At 41.7% G+C, this 27,217-nt stretch overlaps 1 protein-coding gene across 41 annotated transcripts in view; it reads left to right on the plus strand.

Annotated features, from left to right (window-relative positions):
• The window catches only part of PTPRD (protein tyrosine phosphatase receptor type D), a 1,161,589-nt gene that overhangs the window by 759,974 nt on the left and 374,398 nt on the right, over window positions 1-27,217 (plus strand). For 9 of the 41 annotated variants that reach the window (XM_083718191.1, XM_083718173.1, XM_083718188.1 and 6 more), the window contains exon 1: window positions 9,751-10,273. The exons of the other annotated variants lie outside the window; for them this stretch is intronic. The gene's annotated coding sequence lies outside the window, so the exon portion shown is untranslated. Of the gene's footprint in view, window positions 1-9,750; window positions 10,274-27,217 lie in introns of those variants that run through there. 41 annotated transcript variants of the gene reach the window in all.

Below are 27,217 nucleotides of genomic sequence, written 5' to 3' on the forward strand. Positions count from 1 at the left end.
GTTGGTAATTATATCCCATAGGTTGTGCAAAGGGGAAGGCTTGTCTCTCACATTGCTACATTGGCATTGAAGGTAATGCTCAAATTTGAGGAGCTTATTGATTATTTTGGAGGGGGGCGCTGACATTGTGCCCTAGAAGAGTTTATGACAACTCTTAACAACATGTTTTTCAGAGATTTTTCCATGAACAGCAAAAGGTTCTGAATGTAGAGTTGCCATTAACTCTGGGCAGCTGCTAAAGGTGAGAGTTCAGGTTGCTTGCCAACATTTGCTGTTGAAGTTGAGGTCTCAGTGACCCCAAAAAATGGATTAGTACGTTTTGTGCAAAATGTTAGCTGCAATGTTGGGGGGGTCAGTTTTTCTGGGTCACAAGGAAGATCCTAACTTTGTAAACATGTGGGTTTTTATTTTAATTGACCTCTGATGTAATTTGTGGTGATGGCAAGGAAAGCAATTTGTCTATTATGAAAACAGACAAGTGTTTTTTTATCCTCTACACTCCTTTCTCACATGAAATGGAGAGAGCAGGTTCTTGACTGAGATTCTTAGATATGACAAGTAACTGATAAATTTAAGCAGCATTTTTGCAAGATCAATATCTTTATGTGCGTGGTTTTCTTCTTCCAGTTTCCTCACCTATTGCAGTAGAATAGAATTGCCCTCAAAAACCATAACAAAAGAAACACATGATTTTTTAAATACCTAACTTAAGGTGGAGGAGAGTCCTGAAACACAGTGTAGCAATTCATACCTTGTCATGTTGGGGAATACATGAAACTTGAAGTTGTGGGAAAGTGACACCAAAGTGCCCCTTGCTGTCAGAGTGCATGTGACTCTACTTGCTAACAGAGGGTGGGTTAAACCACAGAGCCTAGGGCTTGCCGATCAGAAGGTCGGTGGTTCGAATCCCCACAAGGGGGTGGGCTCCTATTGTTCAGTCCCTGCTCCTGTCAACCTAGCAGTTGGAAAGCACCTCAAAGTGCAAGTAGATAAATAGGTACCGCTCCGGTGGGAAGGTAAACAGCATTTCCATGTGCTGCTCTGGTTCGCCAGAAGTGGTTTAGTGATGCTGGCCACATGACCCAGAAGCTGTACGCTGGCTCCCTCAGCCAATAAAGTGAGATGAGTGCCAGAACCCCAGAGTCATCCACAACTGGACCTAACAGTCAGGGGTCCCTTTACCTTTGCCTAGGACTCTGAAGTTGCTATGTGCTATTTGGAGGAAAGGATGAAGAATGCAGGTTGAGGGTACCCTCAGGAATTTATGAATAATTCATGTGTGTAAATTAGCACGCTCATTTGTACTGGGGGTGGAACGGGGTGGGAGGTGGTCTAAATTTGAAGTCAGACAATTTGAAGGAAGTTGTCCACAAATTTTCTTGGGCCTCTACGAGTGGAGCCACTAGTGCATGCATTAAAATATTGGAGCTGCGCCATATCAAAGTAAAATTATGGAATATTCTCCCTCTCCTCTTTCTTTACTTGCATACATTAAGATAGCCATGCATTTTTATTATTTACAGTTACAGCGTGACAAGCTGTCAGCTGAAATCTAACAGGTGATTAGTCATAAAGCTCCATTAACACACACATTAAGCCCTGGATTTCTAAGTGACTAAGAGAAACAGACCCCCAGTTGTTTTGTTTGCACCTTTAGAATTCTCATTTATAGCTCGCAAGGCCCTTTTGCTGCATCTGGCGAATACCAAAACTTACAAACTACTAAGCTAATAAGTATATACATTTGCCAGTAAACAAAAATAATAAACTCTGCAAATATACCTTCGATATGTGTATGTTTTAAGTGCTAATTTGGTATCTCTAAGGAGTCATTCAGTGGTTTATCTTCATCTTTTAAACTTTCATGATTCTTATAAATCTTTCAAATGATAAACCTTTGGTACTTAAAGGAAAGCATGTCTGAAGAAGAAAGAGATTCTGAGTACATTTTACTTTTTTTCATTATTTTTTGCCATGCTTGCTATTTTTATCTCGGCTCTTTGTAGTAAAGGAATTGAAGAAAGTAAAAAGACTCCAGGAAGCTGGTAATTAATCACACGATAAAAATCCATGGAGATTTGAGACTGATGAAGTAGGATCAAGGTTTATTAGGCTGCAATAGAGTATGTGCTATGAACGGGAAATAAAAGCATGTATACTGAAAGTTGTAAATATATTTTTTTAAAAAAACCACCACCACCACCACATAGGGATGTATCATAGGGTTGGCATACATCCGACATTTTCCAGACATAGCCAGTATTCACCCTTAAGCAGCGTCCAGGTGGCAATCACTGAAATGTCCAGGGAAAATTTTGCTTTTAATGTCGAAGGTCCCAGGTTCAGCATGTCCAGGGAGGGTAGGAGAGATGCCTACTTGTAACCCTGGAAAGCCGCTGCCATGCATTGTAGACAATACTGAACTAGATGGGCCACTGGTCTGATTTGGTACAGGGCACCTAGTTATAGTATGTTCCTAAGCACATTGATTTGAATGGGGCTACTCTGAGTATGAGGGACGCAGGTGGCGCTGTGGGTTAAACCACAGAGCCTAGGACTTGCTGATCAGAAGGTCGGCAGTTTGAATCCCCGCTACGGGGTGAGCTCCCGTTGCTCAGTCCCTGCTCCTGCCAACCTAGCAGTTTGAAAGCATGTCAAAGTGCAAGTAGATAAATAGGTACCACTCTGGCGGGAAGGTAAACGGCATTTCTGTGCACTGCTCTGCTTCGCCAGAAGTGGCTTTGTCATGCTGGCCACATGACCCGGAAGCTGTACGCCGGCTCCCTCAGCCAATAAAGTGAGATGAGCGCCACAACCCCAGAGTCGGTCATGACTGGACCTAATGGTCAGGGGTCCCTTTGTCTTTACCTTTACTCTGAGTATGACTTTGTTGTATCCAACACATAAGAATCAGTCACCTACAAATGCTATAATGTGAATTGTGATAAGTTGATTTTAAAGAATGGAGAGTGCATTTTTGGTTAAGGTGTACATGGCATTTAAGGTGTCAGTGATTGGAATCAAGAGGAAGAAGTATAGTGGAGATTGCCTCCCCCTTCTCCTGTAGCTGACAGGGCAAAGGGAGGCCAGTTTGAATTCCAGCCGAGCTATGAGGGAGATAAACGAGGCAGAGACCGGCCAGGTATGCATAGTCATGTTGAGCAAGCCTATTATTCTATTTTGCTGTGGATTATCGTTGAGGTGTACATTTAATTTGTAAAAGGTCAGTCCCACAGTCCACTTGGGATTGCTAGTGTCAGGAGTCCAGGTTCCCAGCTTAATAACACAGTAAGCGTAGGTAATTAAAAAGGAAGATTTATTGCGAAAGCAAACAGATAGCTCCAGACAGTTCTAACGCAGCCTCCGGCATTATCACGCAAGATAACCCTTCTGAGGACTGCTTCCGTTGTCTACAGAAAATATTGAACTTTTGCCCCTTACATCTCTTGTTTTGCTTCCTATCTAGCAGCCCCCCCATTCATCGACTCTTCAGACTTATTGGATTAGCTCCAACCTCTTCTTGCTCTTGTAGACTGTCTCCGAGCCTGTTCCAGCCTCCTGAGAGCTTTGGCTGTTTTCCAGCCTGCTCTCAGTCATTCCTCTGCAACCAGCATTCCCAGGGGTGGAGGAGCAGCACTGTGCACTGACCACTGTTCAGCCTGTGTCAGATCTAACCCTCTCCGTTCTGCAGCAGGCTGTAAAGTTCCACTAGGAGCTGGCTCATTCCTGATAGCTAGTAGCTGCTATACCGGGAACACCAGCATAAGAGAGCCATGAGCTTATGAAAAGAGGAAGTGCTGATGTAGCAACATTGGCTGCCCTACCTCCAAGCATCTACGGTCACTCCACTTCTGCCACCGGTCAAGTGATGTCTTCCCATTGGCCACACAAATTATGCCTTCCCATTAGCCATGCAGGAAATGGACATATCATTGCATGGTGTGCCCAGGGCCATGTCTACCCCTCCCCCTTCACAGATAATACAAAAGGGGAGAAACAGCTGACAACATTTCCCCCATCTCAGGCTATTATGGTGTAGCATAATGGATGGGGAACCTTTGGCAATTCAGTATCCCATCATCTCTAACCATTGGCTGTGCTGTCTGGGCCTTATGGGAACTGGAGTCCAGCAACATGGGTGGGTGTATTAGAGGTTATCACCCACACACTTCTGCTGTGCTACTCTGCTAGTGTGGTGGCACCTCAGTAAAACCACTTCTTACTGTTTGTAGCAGAGTTTTCCCTGGAGGCAGAGGACAAGAACAGGAGCCATACTCAAATTCACAGTCAAGAGCTGCTTTATTGCTTGACTGGTTGCACAAGCATTTCCGTTACAATTATATACAAGCTATTTGCATTCCTTCTTTATCTCTCCAGCATGGTATAATCTCAGTCCAGTGATTAACAATCCTGAGACAGCAAAATTCACAGTATCAGCAGCACTCATTGTCTTACTTCCAACCTTGTTGTCAGCGTGCGTGCTGACAGTGTATGTGTGTGTGTGCTTTCCTCGTGCAGGAATTGCAGCCTGCAACTTCCTCCCTTTATTTGCACCTCCAGCTGACACCAATCAAGCCTAGAGTGCCACTCCTACACACTAAACAAAATCCTGGAACCCTCTTGAAAGCTTCCAGGAACTTTTATTTGTTTCTTAAATAAAGTTTTCCTAACAAGGTGAGCACCCAAGCCCTGGTGTAGCAGACTGAAAGGCAGCAACTGGCACCTAAATCTGAGGTGTTTCCACAGTATCAAATAATCTAGCGAAATTCCACCAGTTTTCCAAAATGCATACTACATCAGAATGCGTGGTAGCTTTACTATGCATGTATGTTATTGCAAAACCTAAAAACCATGTTAATTTGAAACCAAAACCAAACCAAAACCAAACTCAAAACTAGACCTCTTTTATGATGAATGAGGAAAACTCAAGTTTAAAACTCTGAGAACCTTAAACTAAGTCCATTTTACGGTTTGCCCTGTAGTAGGAGATAATGATAGTTTTCATTTCCATTATAACCACAAGCCTTTTATTTCAGCATTCACAACAGGTTTTCTGTTTGAACTCTTTAAAGTTGAATGAACGCTAGCAAAAGACATCTTAGCAAAACAAAGTGCTTTCAAAATGCACAATTTATTCATCCAATAAATATGCATTACAGCGTATGAAATATTGGCAAGCACAGGTTTCATAATATTGTCTGATGACAAATAAACAAGATAAATTCAAAATTATATCTGAATACATTTTGATAGGTGTGTTTTGTACTTGCATTTTCTTGACAAACTTTCGATGCAATCTCATTATCGGTCAGGCAAAAGTAGAATTCCACTTTCATGTCTTTTTTCATTGAAGTCTGCTTCTGTTCCAGAATCATATGAAAGGCCTAAATAAAGGTAAAGGACTCCTGACAGTTAAGTCCAGTTGCAGACGACTCTGGGGTTGCAGCGCTCATGTTGCTTTACTGGCTGAGGGAGCCAACCTTTGTCTACAGACAGTTTTTCCAGGTCATGTGGCCAGCATGACTAAGCCGCTTCTGGCGAAACCAGAGCAGCACATGGAAACGCCGTTTACCTTCCTGCCAGAGCGGTACCTATTTATCTACTTTCACTTTGATGTGCTTTTGAACGGCTAGGTTGGCAGGAGCTGGGACTGAGCAATGGAAGCTCACCCCATTGCGGGGATCTAAACTGCCAACCTTCTGATTGGCAAGCCCTAGGCTCAGTTGCTTAGACCACAGCACCACCCGCGTCCCGATGAAAGGCCTATTCAATGATAATTAAGGCTGAATGGTATGCATACTTGTCTGGGAGTAAGGCCCATTGAACACAGTGAAATGTACTTCTGAGACAAGAGGGGCTGGCTTGTGCTGGGCATAATGCAAACATCTACCTGAAGACTGAACAAATTCTATCTTAATAGGACCAGACTCAAAATAGTATCCATCGGTACATGGGTACTTGTTTCAATCACCGTATTGTTTTTTCTTTAGGTGTCCCTTTTTTTTACAATTTTGCCGGTATGTTTTCACTGATATTAATGGACATGATTAACAGGTCCAATAATTCCAGTGGGTTCTGTTCTGAGCAGAACTTTGTTGAATGCAATGCCTAGCATGCATAACTGATCTCAATAATTAAGCATTTATGCATAATGACGTATGAAGCACCCTGCTGCACCAGAGGTCTATATTGCTTTCTGTTTTTACAGTAGCCAACCAGAAACTCACAAATATGGCATAACTGAAATAGCAGTTATGTGATCCCCAGCAACACTTCTAGTGTATTAATCTAACATTAAGCTGATTTATTAAAAAAATATCATTCACCTGTGAGGACACTTTTCTTTTAAGCAAGCAAGCAAATAAACCAAATCAGTATTAGCTGCTCTGTAGAAAATTAAACTGGAGAGATGGAACAAATAGTGCAGGCCAGACTTAGAACACAAATCTTTTTGTTTTGAAAACAAATTTTTAAAAGGGGATGGCCTGACTACTGCAGGCAAAAGGGGATGAGCTGGCTACACTTTGGATGTGTAAAAAGCCTACGTTTTGTTTCAGACTTCTCATTCAAACTTTGTTACTGTTTTGTTTCCACATCTGTGGGGCCCAAAGAATCCCGAAGTATGGAAATGAACACGCCTGTTCACAAAACATTTTGAGGCAATGCACTGTACCCTCCCCTGCCCTTCCAGCAATCCCATTTCCTGTTCTCTCTGTGTTGTGTATCTGTGGAAAACAGTACGCTGACAATTTGTCTTCGCGGCCAGCAGTGCTTGAAGGCCTTTCACAGGCAAGTGCAAGTAGGACTCTGTCAGCTCACCCACCTTACATGTTCCTATACAGTGCTTACAAATGTATATTTGAAAAATATAGAACAAATTGTTTATAAATGTACACAGCTGTAGCATTTTCTGTAGTATATACACAGAAACATTGTGTTCTTGTAGGCAAATGGACTAACTGTTGCTTTAATGCCCTGAGACAGACTAAGAAATGGAATGTAGTATCAAGTTGCCACAAGGATGTGGCAGGCCAGTAGCTTTTTGAGAACAAAAGATGGAGGAGAAAGGAATGGGATAATTCAGCGTGCTAACACAACGTGTGTGGCTATCGCCTACTAATATTTCTGTATTCCTCAGTGTGAATCTCTGCAATTAAGGCAAAACAAAAAAAATTCCTTCCAGTAGCACCTTAAAGACCAACTAAGTTAGTTCTTTATGAGCTTTCGTGTGCATGCACACTTCTTGTGTATCTGAAGAAGTGTGCATGCACACGAAAGCTCATACCAAGAACTAACTTAGTTGGTCTTTAAGGTGCTACTGGAAGGAATTTTTTTTTGTTTTGACTATGGCAGACCAACATGGCTACCTATCTGTAACTGCAATTAAGGCAGTTAGTCTATGCACACATGAGTGGCTTTGGGGCAGCAAGGTGACACCCCCCCCCCTTGTCTTTAATCTAATCCCATGCCTGCACTCCCCCCAATTCCTATTCACGAAGCCGTCGTTTGTACATGTGCAATGGGTGTTTCAAATGTACACATCAGCTTAACTGTGGAGTGAATGTGGTTTAACTTTTTCAGATTGGATGGAAGCATTTCTTCTTTCATTACTATAGGACAGATATGGATTATGGCTAACTTCATGTGTATACGGTTTCAATGACCAGTAGTAACTGGTAGTCCATTGGAGACAGATTAAATGGTAATGAACACATGTCTTGGCATTGTCCGGTTGCTCCTGTAAGCAGCCCTTCAGGGGTTGCAGAAATAAGCCACAAGTCAGCCTGTTTTTATTATCTATCCTTTAAACATTTGCAGAGGGAAATGAGTGGAACACAAGTAACAGATCGGATCCCTGGTTCATCCCGCGCACAAGCTGTGTGTAGAATTGGGTCATCAGTGAAGCAAAAAGGGTCACGCTGAAACTCTGCAAGGATTAACTTTTGGGAGAGATTTGCAGAATATTTGGACTTTGACCTTGAGGAATTAGTTGTATCTATTTCTGAATATACTTCATAATAGTGTGGGGGCGTAGCAGGACCTGGTGGTGAAATGGCTTTTGCATTTGTGGTTCACACTGTTAGTGTGTGTTTGTTTTCTTACAAGGATTTGTGATGCTTTTAAAAAAAAGCATTCCGAAGTCTCATGGTTTCTTTTTAGAAACCCGAACATTGTAATTAATAGCAAATTACTGTTATTTAACTTAAACTACCAATAAGAAATGCTGTTGTTTATATAAATAGCACCATGTTTCCACCCAATTATGATTATTATTACGTAAACGGTACTACATATACAACAAATGTAAATGACCCCAAGACAGCAATTTTCTTGAATAATGCAAAACTGAGGTTTCATTTGCTTGACAGTTTAAGGTTTATAAACCGAATGAAGTAACGGGCTTCATTTTGTCACTCGCCTCTTTAAAGCAACCTTACGCCCTTCTTTTCTAGGGGTGGGGAACCGATGTGCAACAGAGTCGTAGTCCCGTCTACTCAAAAGTAACCCCTACTGAACTCCGTTGGGCTTACTCCCAGGCAAGCAGGGTTCGGATTGCAGCCACACGACTCCTCCCAAACGGCCTTTAACTCCAGGAAAACGGACCACCTGACCCGAACTATCATCTCTCCCACACGATTTCTCCCTAGCGCACGAAGTTTCCATTTAAAAAAACGTCTGGGAGGTTGCACCGCGTGTCCTCAAAGACGTGAGGGCAGCTGCAAGGAGGAGGAGGAGGAAAGGAGCTCTCGCAAAATTCACAGAAGAGGGCGGAGAGAAGGCGGGGTGCAAAGCGAGAAGGCACCCAACCGGCTGCTTCGCTCGCTCGCGTTTGAAAGCGTGCGTGCTTCTCCGAGGGAAAACACGGGCGCACAAGATTCTCGCCTTCTTGCAAACGCGGGGCGTGCGCGTGTAGCTCTGTGTGTGTTTGGCACAAGAGGTGGGGAGGGGGAGAGAAAGGGGGAGGTCCTTTCTGGGCTGGTACAGCGAGATAACGGGGAGTGACGTCACCGTCCCTGCCAATCTCCCTCCCCCCCCCCACTCCGCCCCACACAGCGCACCGTTGCTGCCCGGCGCGCTCCGGCGTTGCGCCTGTGCGCCTTCCTCGCTGCTCGCGTCCTCCGTCCGTCTGTGGTCCAGCCAGGCGCGCAAGGGCGAGAGGCTCAGCCGTTCTCCACCCGCTTCCCACTCGCCTAAAAACAGCCGGGCTCTGCAACAAGCTTCTCACAACACTGCTGGGGGGGGCACTCAAATCCTGTGATCTGCACAGCCTAAGAGGATTTAGCAATAATATATATTATGTCCTCTCTCTATATAAATATCACCTAGAGAGAGAGAGAGAGAGAGGAAGGAAAGGAGATGGGGAGCATCCCTCTTACTTGGTCCCTCAGCTAGCGCGCGCAGCCATCACCTCTTCCCAGAGGAGTCCTCTAAAAGGGTCTTTATTCTCCCCCTCCTTTCCTCTTTCTGCTGGTTTTTTTTTTAAGGTTGGGGGAAATCTCTCGCCTATTCTGTTTCCATCCCTCTCCAACATCCGAGCCATCTACAACTTGCCCTTTTTGGGTCTGCATTGCACTTTGGGGAAATTTCCCTCTTCTTCTTTTTCCTTCTTTTTTCCCCCTCCTTGGAGAAGGAGGAGGAGGAGAGTGGATCCGGTTTTTCTATTTGTAGCTAAAGAATGGACTAAATTAAGAGGGGCAAAAGGGAGGGGGAGGGAGGAGGGAGCAAGAGGAGAAAGGAGGAGGGTGAAGCGGAGAGCAGAGAGAGAGCGAGCCCGGGAGCAACAGAAGCAGCAGCAAGAAAAAGAAGGAAGAAGAGAGCGTACAAGCAGCAGCAAGAAGCCGGCCAGGGAGACCCGGCAGCCCGGGGAGTTCCGCCGGCTTCCCCGCTCCCTGGATGCCGCCGGCCCCTCGGACTCCCATCCACTTCCCCGCTTTGGACGGTCCGTGAGAGGGCGGCGAGAGACCCCCGGGCGCTTGGGGGCGTCGCGGGAGGGGAAGGAGGGACTCGGCTGGCAGCCGCTCGCTCGGCTTTGGATTAAATCGGCCTCCCGGGAGACGAGCGGCGGCGGCAGCAGCAGCAGCAGCGGGGGAAAGAGGAGCAGAGGTGGCCGTGGCGGCAGCAGCAGCAGCAAGAGGAAGGAAGAAGGCGAAAGGAGAGGAAGGGGAGCCCTGCCAAGAAGCAGCGCCCGGCAAGGAGGGCTTGGCCGGCGGCGGGGGCAGCGGCGGCGCTGCTGCTGCTGCGAGGGGAGCCGACGGGAAGCCAGCATGACCAGGTAATTCTCCCCGCTGCTGCTGCTGACCCATTTCTTTCTTCCAGCCCCTGCTCTGGTGTGGTGTGTGTGTGTGTTTGCGCGCTCGTGCGCGCGCGTGCATGATGTGTGCATGAGAGACAGCCATGTGCATTTCTCAGCTACTCTTCTTCTCTCCCCCCCCCTCCGGTAGCCCCGGGGTCTAATCTCCAGACAGGAGAGCTTACAATAAGGGGAATCTGAAGGCGGTGTGGTGGGAAGAACGCTGGGCTGGTGCGTGCCAGGATTGGTGTCCAGGGGAAGAGAGAGAGAGAGAGAGATCCGTCCGTTTGCTTGGGAGGGAGAGATGGAGGCGTGCGGTGCTGCCTGCCGATGGAAGGCTTGTTGTTGTTGATGATGATGATGATGATGATGGCCGAGTTAGCTCGTTTGTCCCGAGTGGTGTTTATCGCAGTGGGAAGATAAGAACAGAAATCAAAGGCGAGAGGAGATGCCGTCCGAAGTGCGCTGAGATTGGGGAACCGCCTGCGCGCGTGTGATGGGGAGGGGGGTAGGTTGGGAACAACCCCTGGGATGCCCAGATAACACCCCCTCTTTCTTCTTCATAGGGTTCCTAAGTAAACGCATATGCTAAAACAGGAATTATGTAATAATAATAACAATAATAACAGTATCCTTAAAGCAGCCAAGACAAGGACTTTTGACAGAGGCATGGCAAGGTTTACAAGAGTACACCCTTGTTTCCTTTGAGGGAAACTTATTTTCCACAATACTTCCATCCAGCCTTCTGAGTTGCTCCCTAATGCTTGTGAAGGGTTTTTTTTATTTTTCCTTTGCCCTCTTCCCCAAGCCGCCGTCAATGACTAGCTGTCCCACAAGTCATAACCTTTTCCCCAATCGCCTCTTCCGCTAGTGTTAGTTCTGTTTCTCCACAGGTTATTTTGGAAGAGGGCAGTGTCACCAGCATTCGTCCCTTCAGGGTTTTGCATATTTTATAATCCACTGGGAAGTGCATTTCTCATCAAGTTTCTTTGTACCTGCCTAAAAATTATTTTCCTGGTGTTGTTCATGTAAAGTGTTCACCCCAGCAGAGTTCAGCACCAAGATTTTATGTTCCTTCAGAATCTATGAGTCCTTGCATTGAGTTTTCATGGCGTGTTTTGTGTTGCTTCCTGTGATTTTTTTGCTTTGGAAATAGTGTCAAAAGTTCTATTGTGACAGATGATAGTGACCTTTTTGTCATTTTCTTTCATCCCCATGACATGCATACCCACAACATGAAAAACAGAAAGAGAATTATTGGGGGGGGGGACTCCCCTCTTTGACGGTAGAATTTTATTATGAAAAGTGTTTTTGTTCATTTTGAAATAAGGACTACACACTACAACAGAGCAACAGAAACAACAGAAATCAAAGATTTCATCCTCTGAATATAAACCAGCCACATATATGTCTGCTTTTAAGGGACCCTGATGATTTGCTTCATCAAAATGTCCTTAAATTAGTTCTCCTGAGATCTACTGTATGGCTTCGGTATTTTTCAAATGTGAAATTGATAGTCTGGTCAGTGCCTTAAGTTCAGCTGTCAAATTCTGCTCTGGTAAATTGCTATAAACATCAGATGTGTTCCCTACAAGGCATGTTTCAGTACTAGGTTCTGTAGCTCTTGCAAAGAGAAGGGAGACAGATAATTAGATACCTTTTCATATAATACTTGTGGAGGTATGGTAGGTTATTTATAGGTATTTTCCATTCAGAATGATACATGGTTTGTGTACATGGTTTAGTGAAACAGACAATCTCTGCTTTTCAGATGGCACTAAGAAATCCATTGTGAGTTATATGTGCTTTGGTAGGAATGACGCTTAGAAAGGGAAATGCAGGTTTTAGATTTCAAGCAGTTGTGTTTAAAAATACATTTTCATCTGTCTCAACATTTTGCTACTTGGTGAATTACAGTGACATTGGTTAAACATTCTATTGTGGTTTTTATATAATTGAGATATTCTCAAGAGCAATAGGACAATGGTTTGCGTGTGGGTAGATACATTTTCTTTTTTAAAAAATAATCTGTGAAGTATTTGACAATAGCTCTGACTTTGTGATTAGAAACACAAGGTACTCTCCAATTTTCTTTTAAAAGACCACCTGCAGTTCCCACACTGGATTGGCAATGGCACTAGAACTTCGCAAGCAAAAAAGTAGGGATCACCCCTTTGTCTGCTATTGTGAGTGGTAAGCCACTAGGGGCCTGTATAAACTGCTCTTTTGCAGCAAATACCATTGTACAGAACACTCTCCTCTTTTTCTTTTTCTTTTCTTTTTTGCTAGAAGGACATTTTTTGTGCCGATTTCATAAAGACTTACATCTGATTTATTACCAAAGGGTTAGGCTAATGTTGTTGGAATGAGTGATAATTTTTGTGCTGTTTCCCACTGGCAAGTCTCATAAGGAGCTTTGATGCTTCCCTTTCTACCTTTATGGTTGAGGGACGTTGCTGTCTGAAAGGTGGTCATCGCAAGCTTTTTGACGTCTGGATTCATTTCATCTACTGTTCCAAATTTAACACTATTAGCTGATATAAGAAGGACCCAGGTTTGGGGTGGGAGAGTTAGCAGTGCGAGGGGTAGCTCTAAGATCCTATATCAGGTTTAGAAATGCCACTGCTCACCTAATACTAAAATAAGAAAGGGGGGGGAGGAAAGATGGTGATTACTCTGAAAATGATGTGGGTGCAGGTTGATGGTGTAATTAGGCTACAGTAGTGATTGCCAGAATCCTAAAGTTGTGCTTGAAATCTAGTCAGCGCTTATAGGATATGGGCTGAAGATGCGCCACTCATTGTTCTCAGAGGTTTGAAATCGACCAACCATGGCATTCCTGATAGACATTAGGCTGTAAGGTCAAGTATTCCTTTGTTGATTTTCACTTTTTCAAATTGACAAGGCAGACAATTTGTGCCGAGGAACAGCTGAAACATTTGCATATTGAATTCCTTTCAAACTGAACATGATTTATCAAGCTAAGAGGCAATTCTATTTTTGAAAGGATTTACCAAAGCTAAATCAGAAGATTTTAGGATGGCGTGATGAAAGCACAACTCTTGTGCTGTGTTTGTGTGTGGATAATTTTAGTATAAAATTAGGTGTGCTAATAAGTGAGCTATTGTATGGGAGATCAATTTCCTGGGAACCTGGTTTTAACAAATTTTGAGTGCATTTACAGTGGATAGTAATATATTTGCCATAGAATTACTTTGAGGAGTAGTTCTGTCTAGACATGTATAATAGCTGGTTCAGTTGTTAGACTTTACTTGTAATTCAACACTTTATACATTTTTACTAATATTTCTTGAGCATTAGGAGACTAGGTTACACTGTATTGTACTGTCTCTGTTTTATTAATTCTTCTGGTGTTAAAATGTAACACACTTTACAACTGGAAGCAAACTCGGTAGTTCACGTAGTTTGGGGAGTGTGTGGCTGTTATCTTAATTTATTTGGGATAGGTTTTCAAGGAACCTGCTTATGGATATGTAATAGCAAGTGAGAGCCCAAAGGAGAAACAGTTCTTAAAATATTCTTTCATATACTATTAGTGATTTGCCAAGTGGGAGCAAAGGGGGAGGAATTATTTTTCTCTGTGATCTGCTACATTTAGAGCTCCTGTACACCACATCTACTGAGGAAATCTGATGATGTAGAAGAAGATTGCTTGAGAGTTCTTTGCCTGTAAATTCCTTTCCAACAAGCCTCACTTGTTGTTTAAGCTGCAGTGCATTCATAGGAGTTCTGTGTCTAGCACAGACTCAGCGGAAGATACATTCATTTGAACCACATTGTCTCCCTGATAATGTCACTCAACTGTGACTGAACACTGGCATCTCTTATTAGATTATCAATCATGCACATCAGAAATATTTTTTGGTAAATGCACAATGTTGCAAATGCTGTTCAAAGAAAAATCACAAAGCCATATTTGTAAGAAAATAAAGCAATAAAAATTATTGCTCACTTTTTTTAAAAAAAGCAGCTTTTAATACTTTTATCTTTGTTGTTTGTTTGTTTGTTTTAAAAAATCTTTGTTATGTTTAATGAAAGGCCCACATATAAATTAATCTCCACATTTATTCCCACATTTATCTAATGCAACCTCTGCTCTGAGGCAAGGTGGGATATTTCTGTTCAGTCCTTCTTGGAAACCTCTAAGAAAAGGTTCCATAACTTAACGAGGCAACTTACAAAACTGTCTTTGTAGCTAAATGCCCCATGTTGTATTTCAGGTTTTTAAAAAAGGTATTTGAGACGTTCTCATATCTCTCCTATCATGTCTTGCGTGCAACAGCGTAAGTATGCATCAACATGTATAATTATGCAAGAAAAACATGATTTTAAATAAGTACACTCACATGGATATAACACTTGCGTGATAAAATTTGAAGCAATTTAATAAAATTAAAATTATTGAGATCCCTTCTTGTGAGATTGCATGTGTTCATGTACTTCTAGAATACAACAGCACTCTAAATGAGCAATACTTTTTAATTAGTTTATTAAAAATGATAATATTCTTGCTTTAAAAGGACAATTCTTTTTTATTTCAGTAAGACCACACACACACACACACACACACACACAATATATATATATTTCCATTGCACTTATGTTAGGCATACCTAGGGTTTTTATACTGAAACTGCTAATGAATATTTAAATATAGGAGTTTTGATGGGTAGGAAATGATGTTGGTTTGCAAACAATGAAAATACATGTCCTTTAAACAGCAACCCAGAAAACACTTATCTCACATGGTTAAAGTTGCTGGGTACACAATTCCTCCATAAATAATATATTGAATGTATTATATGAAATAGAGCAAGAAAATGTGGCAATCCCCAGGTTGTTTTCTTCAATGTTCTTGGAACCATGTTTCAAATTCAGTAAGTGGTGTGTATAATATGATTTTGTAGATGGTCAAACCTACAAGCTTCTCACGCCAGCTGATGCCTGGGTGCCATGACAATAAGATTTCCGAGATAAGCAAAGAACTGGTCTCCAGGCTTGTGCGAGGCTTTTCATATTTCTTTTGCATATTGATTATTGTCTGGTCTCTGCTTATTTCTTACAATTTAGCTCGGATCTGTTATTGCTTCTTGAATGAGCTACGTGATTACTCGCCTTTCTTAACCTGGAGATGTTGTCAGTGGATTTGGAAGGGAAAAAACTGGAGAAATTGCAGAGAAATCAGCAGGATTTAAAGGCATTTCACAGGGCACGTTGTAACCCAATGTTAAAATGCTTGCTCTGATTAAGTCCAGTTTCAAAGGGCAGTTTTGTGTTTTTGGCTTGGAATGTTCACTTTAACAATTTCAGAAGATAAATATTAACTATAAAAAGAAAACCATGCAATTTTGTTTTAAAGTCAGTAGTTAAAATGGAAGTTTATTGGTTTCATTTTTTTTTAAATTGTTCAAATGGCAGAATGTATCTTTGAAAGCTGCTTAACTGTTGTCCACTGCAGCTGTCCTTCCCTGAAAGATTAGGTTTCAGGAGCAGTGATGGATGTTGAATGCCTGTAGCCAGTTGTGGGGTTTGCTCTAAGGTCAACGGTACTGATGGAAGATAGGAATTTACAGCCTTCTGTCTCAATGCCAGCACAACCAGTAGCATTTCTCAGAGGGAAAAAAATTAGACTAGACACATGCAATGCTGAGCTAATATTCCAGTCAACTTCAGAAATCCATTCACTTTGTGAGCAAAAAGAGAGTGTAGAGTTGGGGATATTAGGAGCAAAGCTATTACCTGAATTTCTTTTCCCCTTCCATATAAGCTGAGTGAACGCCATTAAGCTTCATAGAGATTTAATGGGTGTTATTTTAATCATAGTTCTGATTTTTGTGATTCCTCTAAAATTGTATGTTTCTGGACTGTTGGTGCTTTTAATCCTGCAGTTAAAAAAATATCACTTTGCAAAACAGCGTTATTGCAATCTTATGAAAATAAGTCTTTCAAAAACTCACCGTGACTAAATATGGAGTGATTTGTAGTAGATATTTAGACCAGATATATATTTTAGTTTCCTTTTCTTGAAATGTCAGTGTAAATGCAGAAAGAACCCTACGGCAATTTAAAGCATCTTCTTTTTTGTAGAATTTGGAGCTGAAAGAATATTTCTTTTAGCTAATTGTGGGAATTATTAAATGCAAACACCTCTGTATTAAGAAGTATCAGTATCAGGAACAGTTGTTTCTTTGCATCCCTAATGTAAGAGATTGGAAGCATTCTCCTAAAGGCAACATCATCAGGGCTCTGGTGTATCAAGGATATGGAATGATTCCAAGTAGCTCTGAGTTCAACTACATAAGAGCTTGCCAAAGAGATTTTTTTTTAAAAAAAGATATCCACTGTTCACTCCTGTAGGACCTTTGTTGGCAGTGCTTTGGCATCCAAGAAGTGCTGGCCCTTATGCAAATATTCTTTGGTAGGTCTCCTATATCAGCTCTTCTGCAAGTTGGCTTACTTGCTGGTGATGTGGGGCCCACCACCATGATATTTGTGGAGCAGTTTCAAGTCTCATGGCATTCTAATTAACCACTATATACCTCTGATGTAGACCAATCTGGCATATTGTGGGTCCTTAATATTGGCATTTATATTCCACCATTTTAATTTCCCACAAAGGCCCAGTAATTTGCAAGATGGCTCCGACCACTCAAGGTCAGTGTCAGAAGTGGACTGTCGTATGGTCCTGGAAGCTATATAAGGATGCTGGGCGCCGACACCATCCCTCCATCCATGTTTGCTGTCATTGCAACAACATCTCCAAAAACCACACCATTCTTTCCTCCGCGTGGATTAATGACAAATAGTTCATATACTCAGACGTGACTTCAGAGAGGTCTGAATCTGTTCCTTGCTTCAGTCGACCCGAAATGTTAAGATTCAAATTTGTTTCTATCTTCTCCTTAGCTATATCTTGAGTCTGCTTCTTGCAGAATGGCAAATAATGTTGGGAACTGGATTTTGTGAGTGTAAATAGATTTATATTGATGCAGTTATCTGTATAGTACTGTCAATGTACACGACACCTTCCTGCACAAGAAAAGTTCCTATATCACTTAAGAGTCAGAACAATATATACTTACACATTTGCTTAGTTGACATAACCACCCTAGGCATCAGAGAGAACACTGCGAGAATAGTATGCTGGACTAGATGCGGCCTTTGGTTTTATGAAAGAGCATTCTTATGTTCTTAACCTTTTTGATATGTCAATCAGTTGCCAAGTTATTTTTTTTTTCTGGACTGTGACATCAAAGATCTAGAAGCTTCTGCTTTTCTATTCTACCCCACATTTGCTCCTATTATTCCTGCCATAGCTATAGCCTCATGACAATTAGAAACATATTGGAAGTTAGTCCGTGGAGGTGTAATTATTCCTTGTGCATTTTGACCAGCTTTACCTTTTGGGGTCATTTTTGCATGTGCTGTAATAGTTACCAGGGTGCTTCACAATGACCCAAATGACCAAACAGCTCTTAATGAGTTCACCTAATTCCCTCAAAATGGCCTGGTTTGTAATTTGGGCTCCTTGTGCGCTGAGTACAGAAGTCAGTTTAAGTTGATTTTGATCCAAATTTCCACTAGTGATTTTGATATATCTGTTTCATAGGTTTAAGGTAAAATAGGGGACAGACACATTTTGAAAATATTTTGTCTCTTTCAGTAAGCATCCCCTTGATGATTTGGGTGTGTGCTAAAGGAGGCAAAGTGCGTGTGCACTTTTATCCCAGACTTTGCATTAGGGTTGTGGGAACATTCCACATTAGGGTTGTGGGAACATTCCACAGTGAGTCTGGTTGCTGCCCCAATATGCTGCCACTAGCCCTTGCCTTGAAATGGTTTTCATCTAGACTTCTGGATAGATAATTATTTTCCTTCCATGAATCAAAGTTTAAAAAATGTTATACTGGAAACACAATGAGCTGATTTTTTTTTTTTTTTACTTTCCTTAAATGGACACAGTTGGGAGAGCCTGCTGGAGGTACTGCACATGGAGGAAGGGGTTAATTTCTTTCCTGGATACAAATCACCCCATGTATGAGATAAGCGAACAGGTGCATGGTCAGCCAAGCCAGTTGCTGGGTGAATGGCCCAGTGCTGTCTATATAAGTGATGAAGGCATGTCAGCTTGTTAGTTGGTCAGTGAGTCTGTCCATGAGTTGGAGTGTGTGTAAAGTCTTGAATTGTTGGAGCAGCAGTACTTTCTACTTGTATATCTGTATCTACATCTGCAAAGCCTACAAGCTGTATGTCTATATTAGTGTCTGGAACTGTATTACTGAAGCCTTATCTTCTGTAGCAGCAAACCATTTTGGGCATTAAGCTGCCTCTGTGTTGTGACTGGAACTGGGGGCAACTTCTGCTACATGGGTATCTCGCCTTAGAGCCAAGTTTATGAGTGTAAATCTTTAGAACATTTCTCAAATGAACTACACCTATAGATTGTTTCAACTTTCAACGCACACATTATACATAGCTATGTTGGCCTATTTGAAAACATCCCCAAACCACAGATTGTTCATACTTTTATTCGTGTTTTTTAATAAGTGGGCTTTATTATCTACCCCCACTCTGCTGCTGTCTTATATGTGATGTCAGGGTTTCAGGGACAGAGAGCGAGGGGGAGGGGTCCCAGGGTGACGAGGAAGAGGACGACGATGACCCGAGGTTGTCAGTGAGTCCGTCAAGTGAATCCGAGGATTCCCAAAAGGGAGCCCCCCTGGTCAGGCCAAGGGGCAGTAGAGAGGGAAGCAGTCAGAAGCAGGGGAACGAAGAGGGAATCCCCATTGGGGGTTGGAGATCGGGACCGGCCTCTCCGTCGGAACGGAGTGAAGGGGGTGGAGTTACCAGTGTGTCAGAAGGAGCAGAACAGGGAGCAGAGAGGGGAAGGAGTTCGGAGCAGAACGTCCTGCCGGAAGGGGAGGAGTGTAGTACCGAGAGTAGCGTAACGGTCGAAAGGAAGGTCAGAGGCAACGTACGCGCGCCAAGTTCAAATGTGGAGGCGCGCGGAAATGAGGAGAGCCCTGAGGAGGAGCCTGGTCCCAAAGCACGAAGGAGGGGGGAGCAGGCGTCAGAAGACTCAGCCTCGGGGGAGTCCCGAAGGGAGGGAGCACAGGGGGGCAGGAAGACCCTGCGGAAAAGGAAGGAGAGGAAAAGGTGGAGCAGTACAAGCCTCTTAAGCTGGTGCAGGGGCGGGACTGACTCAGAGGGGACTTCAAACATCTAAGGGTAACAGATGCTGAGCCACGGAGCTTGGATGTAACGACAACAATGTTCTTCAATAAAACCTTTTGTATATAACTTGGACTGGATTTTGGTCTCTTGTGAGCTGGGACCTCGGGTGGCTCTGACATGTGATATACTTTCTTTCTTTATTTATTCCATACTGTTTTTGATTTAATCTTATCAGGAATGTCAAGTTTGCTCTTTCTTCCTTTCCTAATTTTTCTGGAGGCCATTTGCCAGGTGTCAGAGATGTTCACTGTGATCTCTAACACCTTTAATTGAAAGGACAAGGCTGCTGAATCTCTGAACAAAGGTTTCCCTTGTCTTCAAAATGTTAATTAATGATTGACATAAAAGGTTGCAACAGGAACCAGCCATTTTAGATATATAGCAGTGTCTTCTGGTTTCTCCATCATTTTAGTGGTAGCCTTAAGAGGAGTCTAATCTGTTGTCAGCAAGAGGGAAAAGACGTGGGCACTAAGAGTTCAGTCTTTGATGCTCTTTGAGTAAAGGGGAAAAGAGGATTGAATAGTTTAGAAGTTGGAAGGGTAAACATGTAGAAGATGATTCAGAGCTGGTGGAGCTCTATGTGCTACAATAGCTTTGGGAAATACTGGAATTAAAATGGCACTTGGTGCAGCAACTATGTAATGTGATGTCATACTGTAACGTACAAGCATCTCTAAACATCTGTGTATACACATCTGGGAAACTTGATTGGGCCATGGTTCCAGGAAGTGTGCACATGTGTTTTCAACAATACATGCATACATGTGAATGACACCTATACATTACATATTTGCTGCAGGAAACATTGATGTTTCCAATGCTGATTGTAATGTGTACAGCTGCTTTAGGTTCTTGAAAGAGTCACATTGTCCTTGAAATTTCACCTTTATGAATTCTTGACTTATCTGATTCAGGTTTCACAATGTGTTAGGAGGGTGGGCTAGACCAAATTTGCTTGATATATAATCCTTACAACATTATAGCAGTGTGATCCTGCCAACTTTAAAACATAATCCTTACAATGCTATAAGGTGGGTCACTATTGTTGTCCCATATTTTGTATTTGTTTTTTATTACAATTATTTAATATTTGTCTCTCCTGCCCAAGAACTTCCAGAGTGGCTTATAGTTATTCAGACAAGAAAGGGTCGAGATGAGACTGAGACAACAGTCGTTTCCTAATGGCACCTAGTAAATTCATAGCACAGTGTGATTGGAACCTGGGATTCCTGATTCATAGCTTCCACATGAGTAAGCATAACTGAACTCAGTGAGACATAGTTTCGAGTTAACATGCATTGGATTGTGGTTTTGACCACTGACACTACACCATCTGGGAATATGGGGCATGATTGGACCAGGGTTGGAGAACCATTTTTAGTCTGGGAGATTTTCTGAGAGCTGTCATTGCAACAGCATCTCCAAGAACTGTGTTGGTGGAAGGGCCAGAGGCAAAACGTTCACATTTTTTTACCTCTGTATATTAGGTTAGTTTCTACACACACACACACCCCTATCCTCCATCAAGGCAAGAAAGAGACATTATCAGAGTTCAATGACATATTCCATCCATGGAAAAACACTCAAGGAGAGTGCGAAACAGGACCGATGAGGAGTTCCTATTGCATGCTTTAGATCAGGGATGTCCAACTGGTCGATTGCGATCAACTGGTTGATCCCCAGGAGGTTTTGGTAGGTTGCAGTCGCTCATGGGCTCCTTTTCCTTTGCAGTTGCAAAAGAGCACTCACCCTCTCCCCGTCCTCCATTCTCGCATGATCACTAAAACAGAAGACCCAGTTATCGTTGCTAGACTGGCTGTTTCCTTAGCGGTCTTTCAGTGAGCTACTTTCCCCCCTTCCCCTGTAATAAAGTGCAACAACTTTGACCTGAAACCCCCCCCCAAAAAAAGGGGGTAGATCACTGCCAGTTTTTAATTCGATATCACAGTCTCTTGGGAATTGGACGTCCCCAAAATTCTATTGCTACAAACTTTATTGGTTACATTTTAATGCAAAGAAATGAAGGATGGGGAACCTTAGGCTCAGGGTCCAAATGTGGCTTTATCTTGCCCTCAAGACTCCTCCCCAGGCCCCACCCGCTCACACATCCTCTTCCCATCCTCTTCCCACCCTTCTCCATGAATGTTTCTGCCTGGCTGTAATATGGAGAGGCTTTTCTAAACAAACAAACAACCAAGTTATTATAAATTATTGTAGACATAAGGTTTAAACCTCAGGATTCAAAATTTAAGAAGGAGTACCTTAGGTGTATGACAAAGCAGAATATAGTAGCTACTTACGGACAGACCATGCGTGTTCTGTTCTTGTCTATAACACCCATGAACAACTAAAACCGAACTTCCTTTTTCATTACATAAATATAATTTGGAGTATGAAGTTCTCTCCCACTTTTGCTAAACCACTTTCAGTATTTCTTACAGAACATTTTTTTTTATTCTTTTAATGCCTTGTTTTTTGAAGCGGTGATTCTTGGGTAACCGTTGCTATGTCACATAAACAGTAGGCAAAAAGAGTTTTGCAATGCAGCTAGCTTTTCTTCTGCTTAGTTTGCTTCTTTGATTGGATGTTAAATGTAAGCTACGAATGTCTGCCTCCCAACAGCATGTACTGGTTTACTACAAGACTAAAAAGCTGAGGAGTTGCCTCTTTTCCCTCTGAAGTTGTCTTGAATTAATTGCTTTATCAAATAATTCATCAAGTGTCCTAACAAAGTTGAGTAAAATGCCTTTTATACTTGCTTCTCTAAATATGAGAGATAAGAGGGACACTCCCATCAGCTCTGCTTTCTTCATCCCAGCTGGTCATTTAAAAAAGAAACAAAAAACCCTCTGTAGCTCTAAGAACCAATGCCTGAGTTGGCTCTTTTCTTCCTTCCTCCCCATCACTTTTCTTTTGCATTGCCCCTTAAATTGTGAGCCTGAGGGTGTGAGCTGCCTTGTTTTTTCATTTATCCGTAAGCTGCTCTGGGAGCATTTTTGGCTTACAAGCAGGTTAAAGATGCTTTAAATAAATAAAATGGACTTTAATCCATTTTATGTGGCAGGCCTATTGATGTTTCCTTAGAAGCAAGTTCCACTGAGTTCAGTGGGTCATACTTCCAAATAAGTGGGTGCAGGATGCTTAATTTCTTATAATTTGTCCTAGAATTGTGACATCTGTGCTGCACTGCACTCCATCCTTACAAATTGGCATCAAAATAGTCCACAAAAAGGTTTTTATTAGGCTGCTTCCCTGCCTACATAACTTTGTTACTTACTTGTGGAACATTGATAAGCCTGAAAAAATGTGGGAGAACTTTATAGAACTTTCTAGAAGCTCTTCCACCTGGTTGCCAGGAGATGGATTAGTTTCCCTTCGTCATAGGGGAGCAATGAATTGTGGGTGCTAGGTGGGTGCCTAAGCCTTTAATGGAAAAGAAGGAATTACTACAGGGGATTCTGACTTCTACACAACTTTTAAAGGTGTTCTTCAAGGTACGGAAGCCCTGTCCTCTTTTTCTGCTGATCAACTTGAGTGAGTTGGTATTTACAAGCCTGCAAAGTTCTCTCTGAATGATTAAAATGTGTGACTTTAAAATGAGTGACATGTGTTTCAAATCAGCAGCACCTATTGTGGCCAATTTTGACAGAATTAAAGCATTATTGTTTCACATATTTGTAGGAAGCATGGCTTAATGGTTGTAGTGCTGGTTTGAAGATGAGCTCCTATTCTTCAGGCACCACTTATTAATCGTTGTGATTGGGAAAGTTTCTGCCTTTCCACATCAAGCCGCCTCACAAGAAAACTCTTAACATCAGCAAGAATGTTCCAGATCATGTTGTGCCATCTACTAGGCCATACACTCTTGTGAACTTGTCCCAGGCAGGCTGAGATCATGTGATCTTTTATAGGTTCTGCAATCCCTTATAGCTGTGCATGACATGATGGGTAAGCTGCAAGTCACAGAATCTTTTCAGTTAATAATCTTATAGGGAATCCCAAGGTTCCTTGAGTACACTTCGAAAACCACTGGATCAAGTTGTTCCAGGTTAACTCTAGCAGCACAATCTGGGTTCAATTTGGAGTTTTAATTTTCATCATCTGAAAAATAAAGGTTACAGAACATTTCTGACAATACACTTCTGTGTATACATTAAGAGTATAAAACCCCAGGATTAGATATTATGATGGCAGTGAGAGGCTGATGCATTTTTAACCTATTTTCATCAAGAAAGCACTCCTCTTCTAGTTGTTCTCTTGACTCTACCAGGACTGTTTTGAAAATAACTGTCTTCATGGGATATATTCCTGAAAATATGGGATCAGAATTTTTTTTTTTTAGTTCTCAGTAGCATAATTATAACCAGCTCCCAGTTGCTATTTCCATAAAAATGTTTGATTATATTGATTTTTTTCCACACCTGTCACTGTTCCGAGCTCGTTTCTGTGCATGTCGTTGATGAACATGAAACGTGTAATGATTAGAAATTAAAACTGTGCATTTTTATAAAAGAAAAACCCAACAACCTGAAACTAAGCAAATTCTGTTTGCATATATAACCATCAAAAGATCTAGAAACTGCATAATTTACCTAATGATAAATTGGTAAATGATTATTTTATGTCCATTTAAATAGGTACCAGTCCTGCTTTCCTGCTAGATTGGTAGGCTAAGGAGATGGAGCTCAAGTCGAAAGCCACTTTTCTTTATGTATACCCACGGCCAACACTTCTACTTTTTTCCACTGAATATTTCAGTTCTGCCTCAAGTTTGACAAAACTACCTAATAGTTTTGCATATGTGGAAATACATTCAAGTGCATTTTTAAGTTGGCACCACATGGAGGGCTTGTCCCATCTGCCCATCCACACCCTGTCTTATAATAAAAGTTTGACTTTTAGAAATGTAATTTGACGTTGCTTGCTATTTCACATTTGGTTTTACATATGAAAATTTTTGCACGTACTTTTGCTTCCCATATATCTAGCTCTTCTTTGTCTTGTATTATGTTTACCTAAATACTATGCCTGTGTGTGTGTTTGTGTGTGTCTGTGTGTGGTGTATCTGGATAACTGGGAAGGTAAATGATAAAGAATTGTGGTTTTTTTAGAGCAGCGATAGGGAAACTGTGGCCCTCCAGATGTTGGACTATAACTTCTAATGTTTCTCATCATTGGCCATTCTGGCTTGAACTGATTGGAGTTTGACAGCATCTAAAAAGTCACAGGCTCCTTATCTCTCTTTCAGAATGTTACAGTTGTCTTCCTAATGTTTGAAATTTACCATTTTAGTCTTTCTTGTAACTCCTTATTTATGCTACTGGCAATTTCCTTTATTACTTGCATGAAGGACATCATAGCGCCAGTTGCCACTAGCCTTGTGTTTGACATCTTTTTGTTGTTCTGTTTTTATGACTACAAAAATACACTTCTCCCAGCAGTCAGAGTTTTGGCAGAGGCTGGAATGTTTTCTCAAGGCACTTCTCTCTCTTTAGGTAAATTAAGGCAGTCAATGAGCTCTGGGAATTGCATGATCAATGTGTATACTTTTACACAATGTTTCCCATTGTTGAGTACTCAAATACATTTAGAGACTATACTTGAAAGCACAAGTAAGATCAAAATAAATTTTTAACTCTTGTCTGTATTCAATGTACATTTTAGGTCTCAGAAGTCTTAAGAATGCTTTTCATTATTGCCTTTTATCTGTCATGCAGTTTGAATTGTTTTACTGGACACCGGTAAATTAGGAAATAGATACAAGTAAATTACAAGTTGCATTTATTTCCACCTGTCAAAATAATCCACGAAAGGACAAATAGAATATGGCTTTGGAAAAACATTGCCATCTAGAGAACAGTTTTTGCCAAATTAGTGTATGTAAATCATTTTATCAGGATAACATGCCTTAAAAGGTTGAAAGGTATGCAATTATAGCTGACTGAAAAATTAGGAAATGAATGCCTGGTTGAATTCATAATTTTAAATTGAATATTCCATATTGAGGAGGCCTTAACTAATACTGTCATCTTGACTAGCTGTTGCATTTTCCTTACATTTGAATCAGATGCCAGAACAGAAGAACAAATCATATTTCAAAGTAGAGAATTGTAATGGCAGGCTTTTGAATGATTTCCCCAGCTAAAATTCACCTCTAAGCACTTTCCTTTGAAATTTGTAGTTCTCTTTTGTCTTTTGCATCATGTGAGCATTACTCAGATCTCAAAATGCTCCCTGAATAGAATGTCCAAACTACTCTTTAAAATACATTTTAAGTTTAAAAAAAAAAACAGTTTGGGAATTTTGTGTTGACAAAAATGAAATGTTGCTGGTGCACACCAGCAAACTTAGTCACCTCACAGCTCACCCCTAACTATAGATCATTTATGAACAAGTTTAAAAGTACAGGTCCCATACCAGTCCGGGGGGGGGGGGGGGACGACGACGATGACTCCATTTCTATATCCTTCCACCGAGAGAACGGTTCATTTATTCCTACTTCCTGCTTCCTGTTATATGCAGGTTCTGCTATAAGAACCTAATTCATTCCTGAATATTTGTTTGTAAGTCAAGCATTCATATAGCCATCTGAACATTTCCTTTGGGGTTTCTTTATAGGGGAAATTCCAATGCATTTGATACCCAGAACAGGTTCACCATGAAATGATTTTTAAAAACCTAGAAAGCATAGATAACTTCATTATAGGAGTTTGAAGGATGGTAGACTGGAAGATAAACATTCACCTGTCTCCCCCCCCCCCCCCATGTTGATTTCACTTGTTCCGAAGCTCAGTCCCAGAACACAAATGGTCCCCTTAAAGAAGAATAGCCAGATTGACTTCCTCTTCCTCCTCACCCCCTTCCTCCTTCATTTCTGCCAAGATGCTTCAAAGCACGTAGGAATTATTATTGACCCAGCCTGAACACAGCTCCTTCCCCAGTTGTGGAAAGAGAGAGTGGGACAGACACCCATTACTTCCCTTGATCTGGACACTATGCTTCTGTTGATCCAGCCAAAAATAGAATTCCCTTTTTATTGCTGCTGCATCACACCATTGACTCATGTTAAGTTTGTGATCCACTAAGACCCCTAGATCCTTTTCATATTGACTACTAAAAAGCCAGGTGTCCCCCATCTTACATTTGTGCAGCTGGTTCTTCCTGTCTAAGTGCAGAACCTTACTTTTGTCCCTGTTGAAATCCATTTCGTTAGCTTGTGCCCAATTCTCCAATCTGTTAAGGTCATTTTGAATCCTGTGGCATTAGCTGCCTGTCCCAGTATAGTGTCATCTACAGATTTGATGAGCACCCTCTCAATTCCTTCATCCAAGTTGTTTATAATGATGTTGAACAACTTCTCGGTAGTGGCACCCACCCTATGAAACGGCCTCCCATCAGATGTCAAGGAAATAAACAACTATCTGACTTTTAGAAGACATCTGAAGGCAGCCCTGTATAGGGAAGTTTTTAATGTTTGATGTTTTATCGTGTTTTTAAAATTCTGTTGGGAGCTGGCCAGAGTGACTGGGGAAACCCAGCCAGAGGGGCGGGGTATAAATAAATAATAATAATAATAATAATAATTATTATTATTATTATTACATCTTAAATGTTTTAAATATGGCTATATGCTACCATTATTCAGGACAAGAAATGTTGTAAGCCAGGCTT

Source organism: Podarcis gaigeae (assembly GCF_964106915.1).
Source record: "Podarcis gaigeae genome assembly, chromosome: 17".
NCBI lineage: Eukaryota > Metazoa > Chordata > Lepidosauria > Squamata > Lacertidae > Podarcis > Podarcis gaigeae.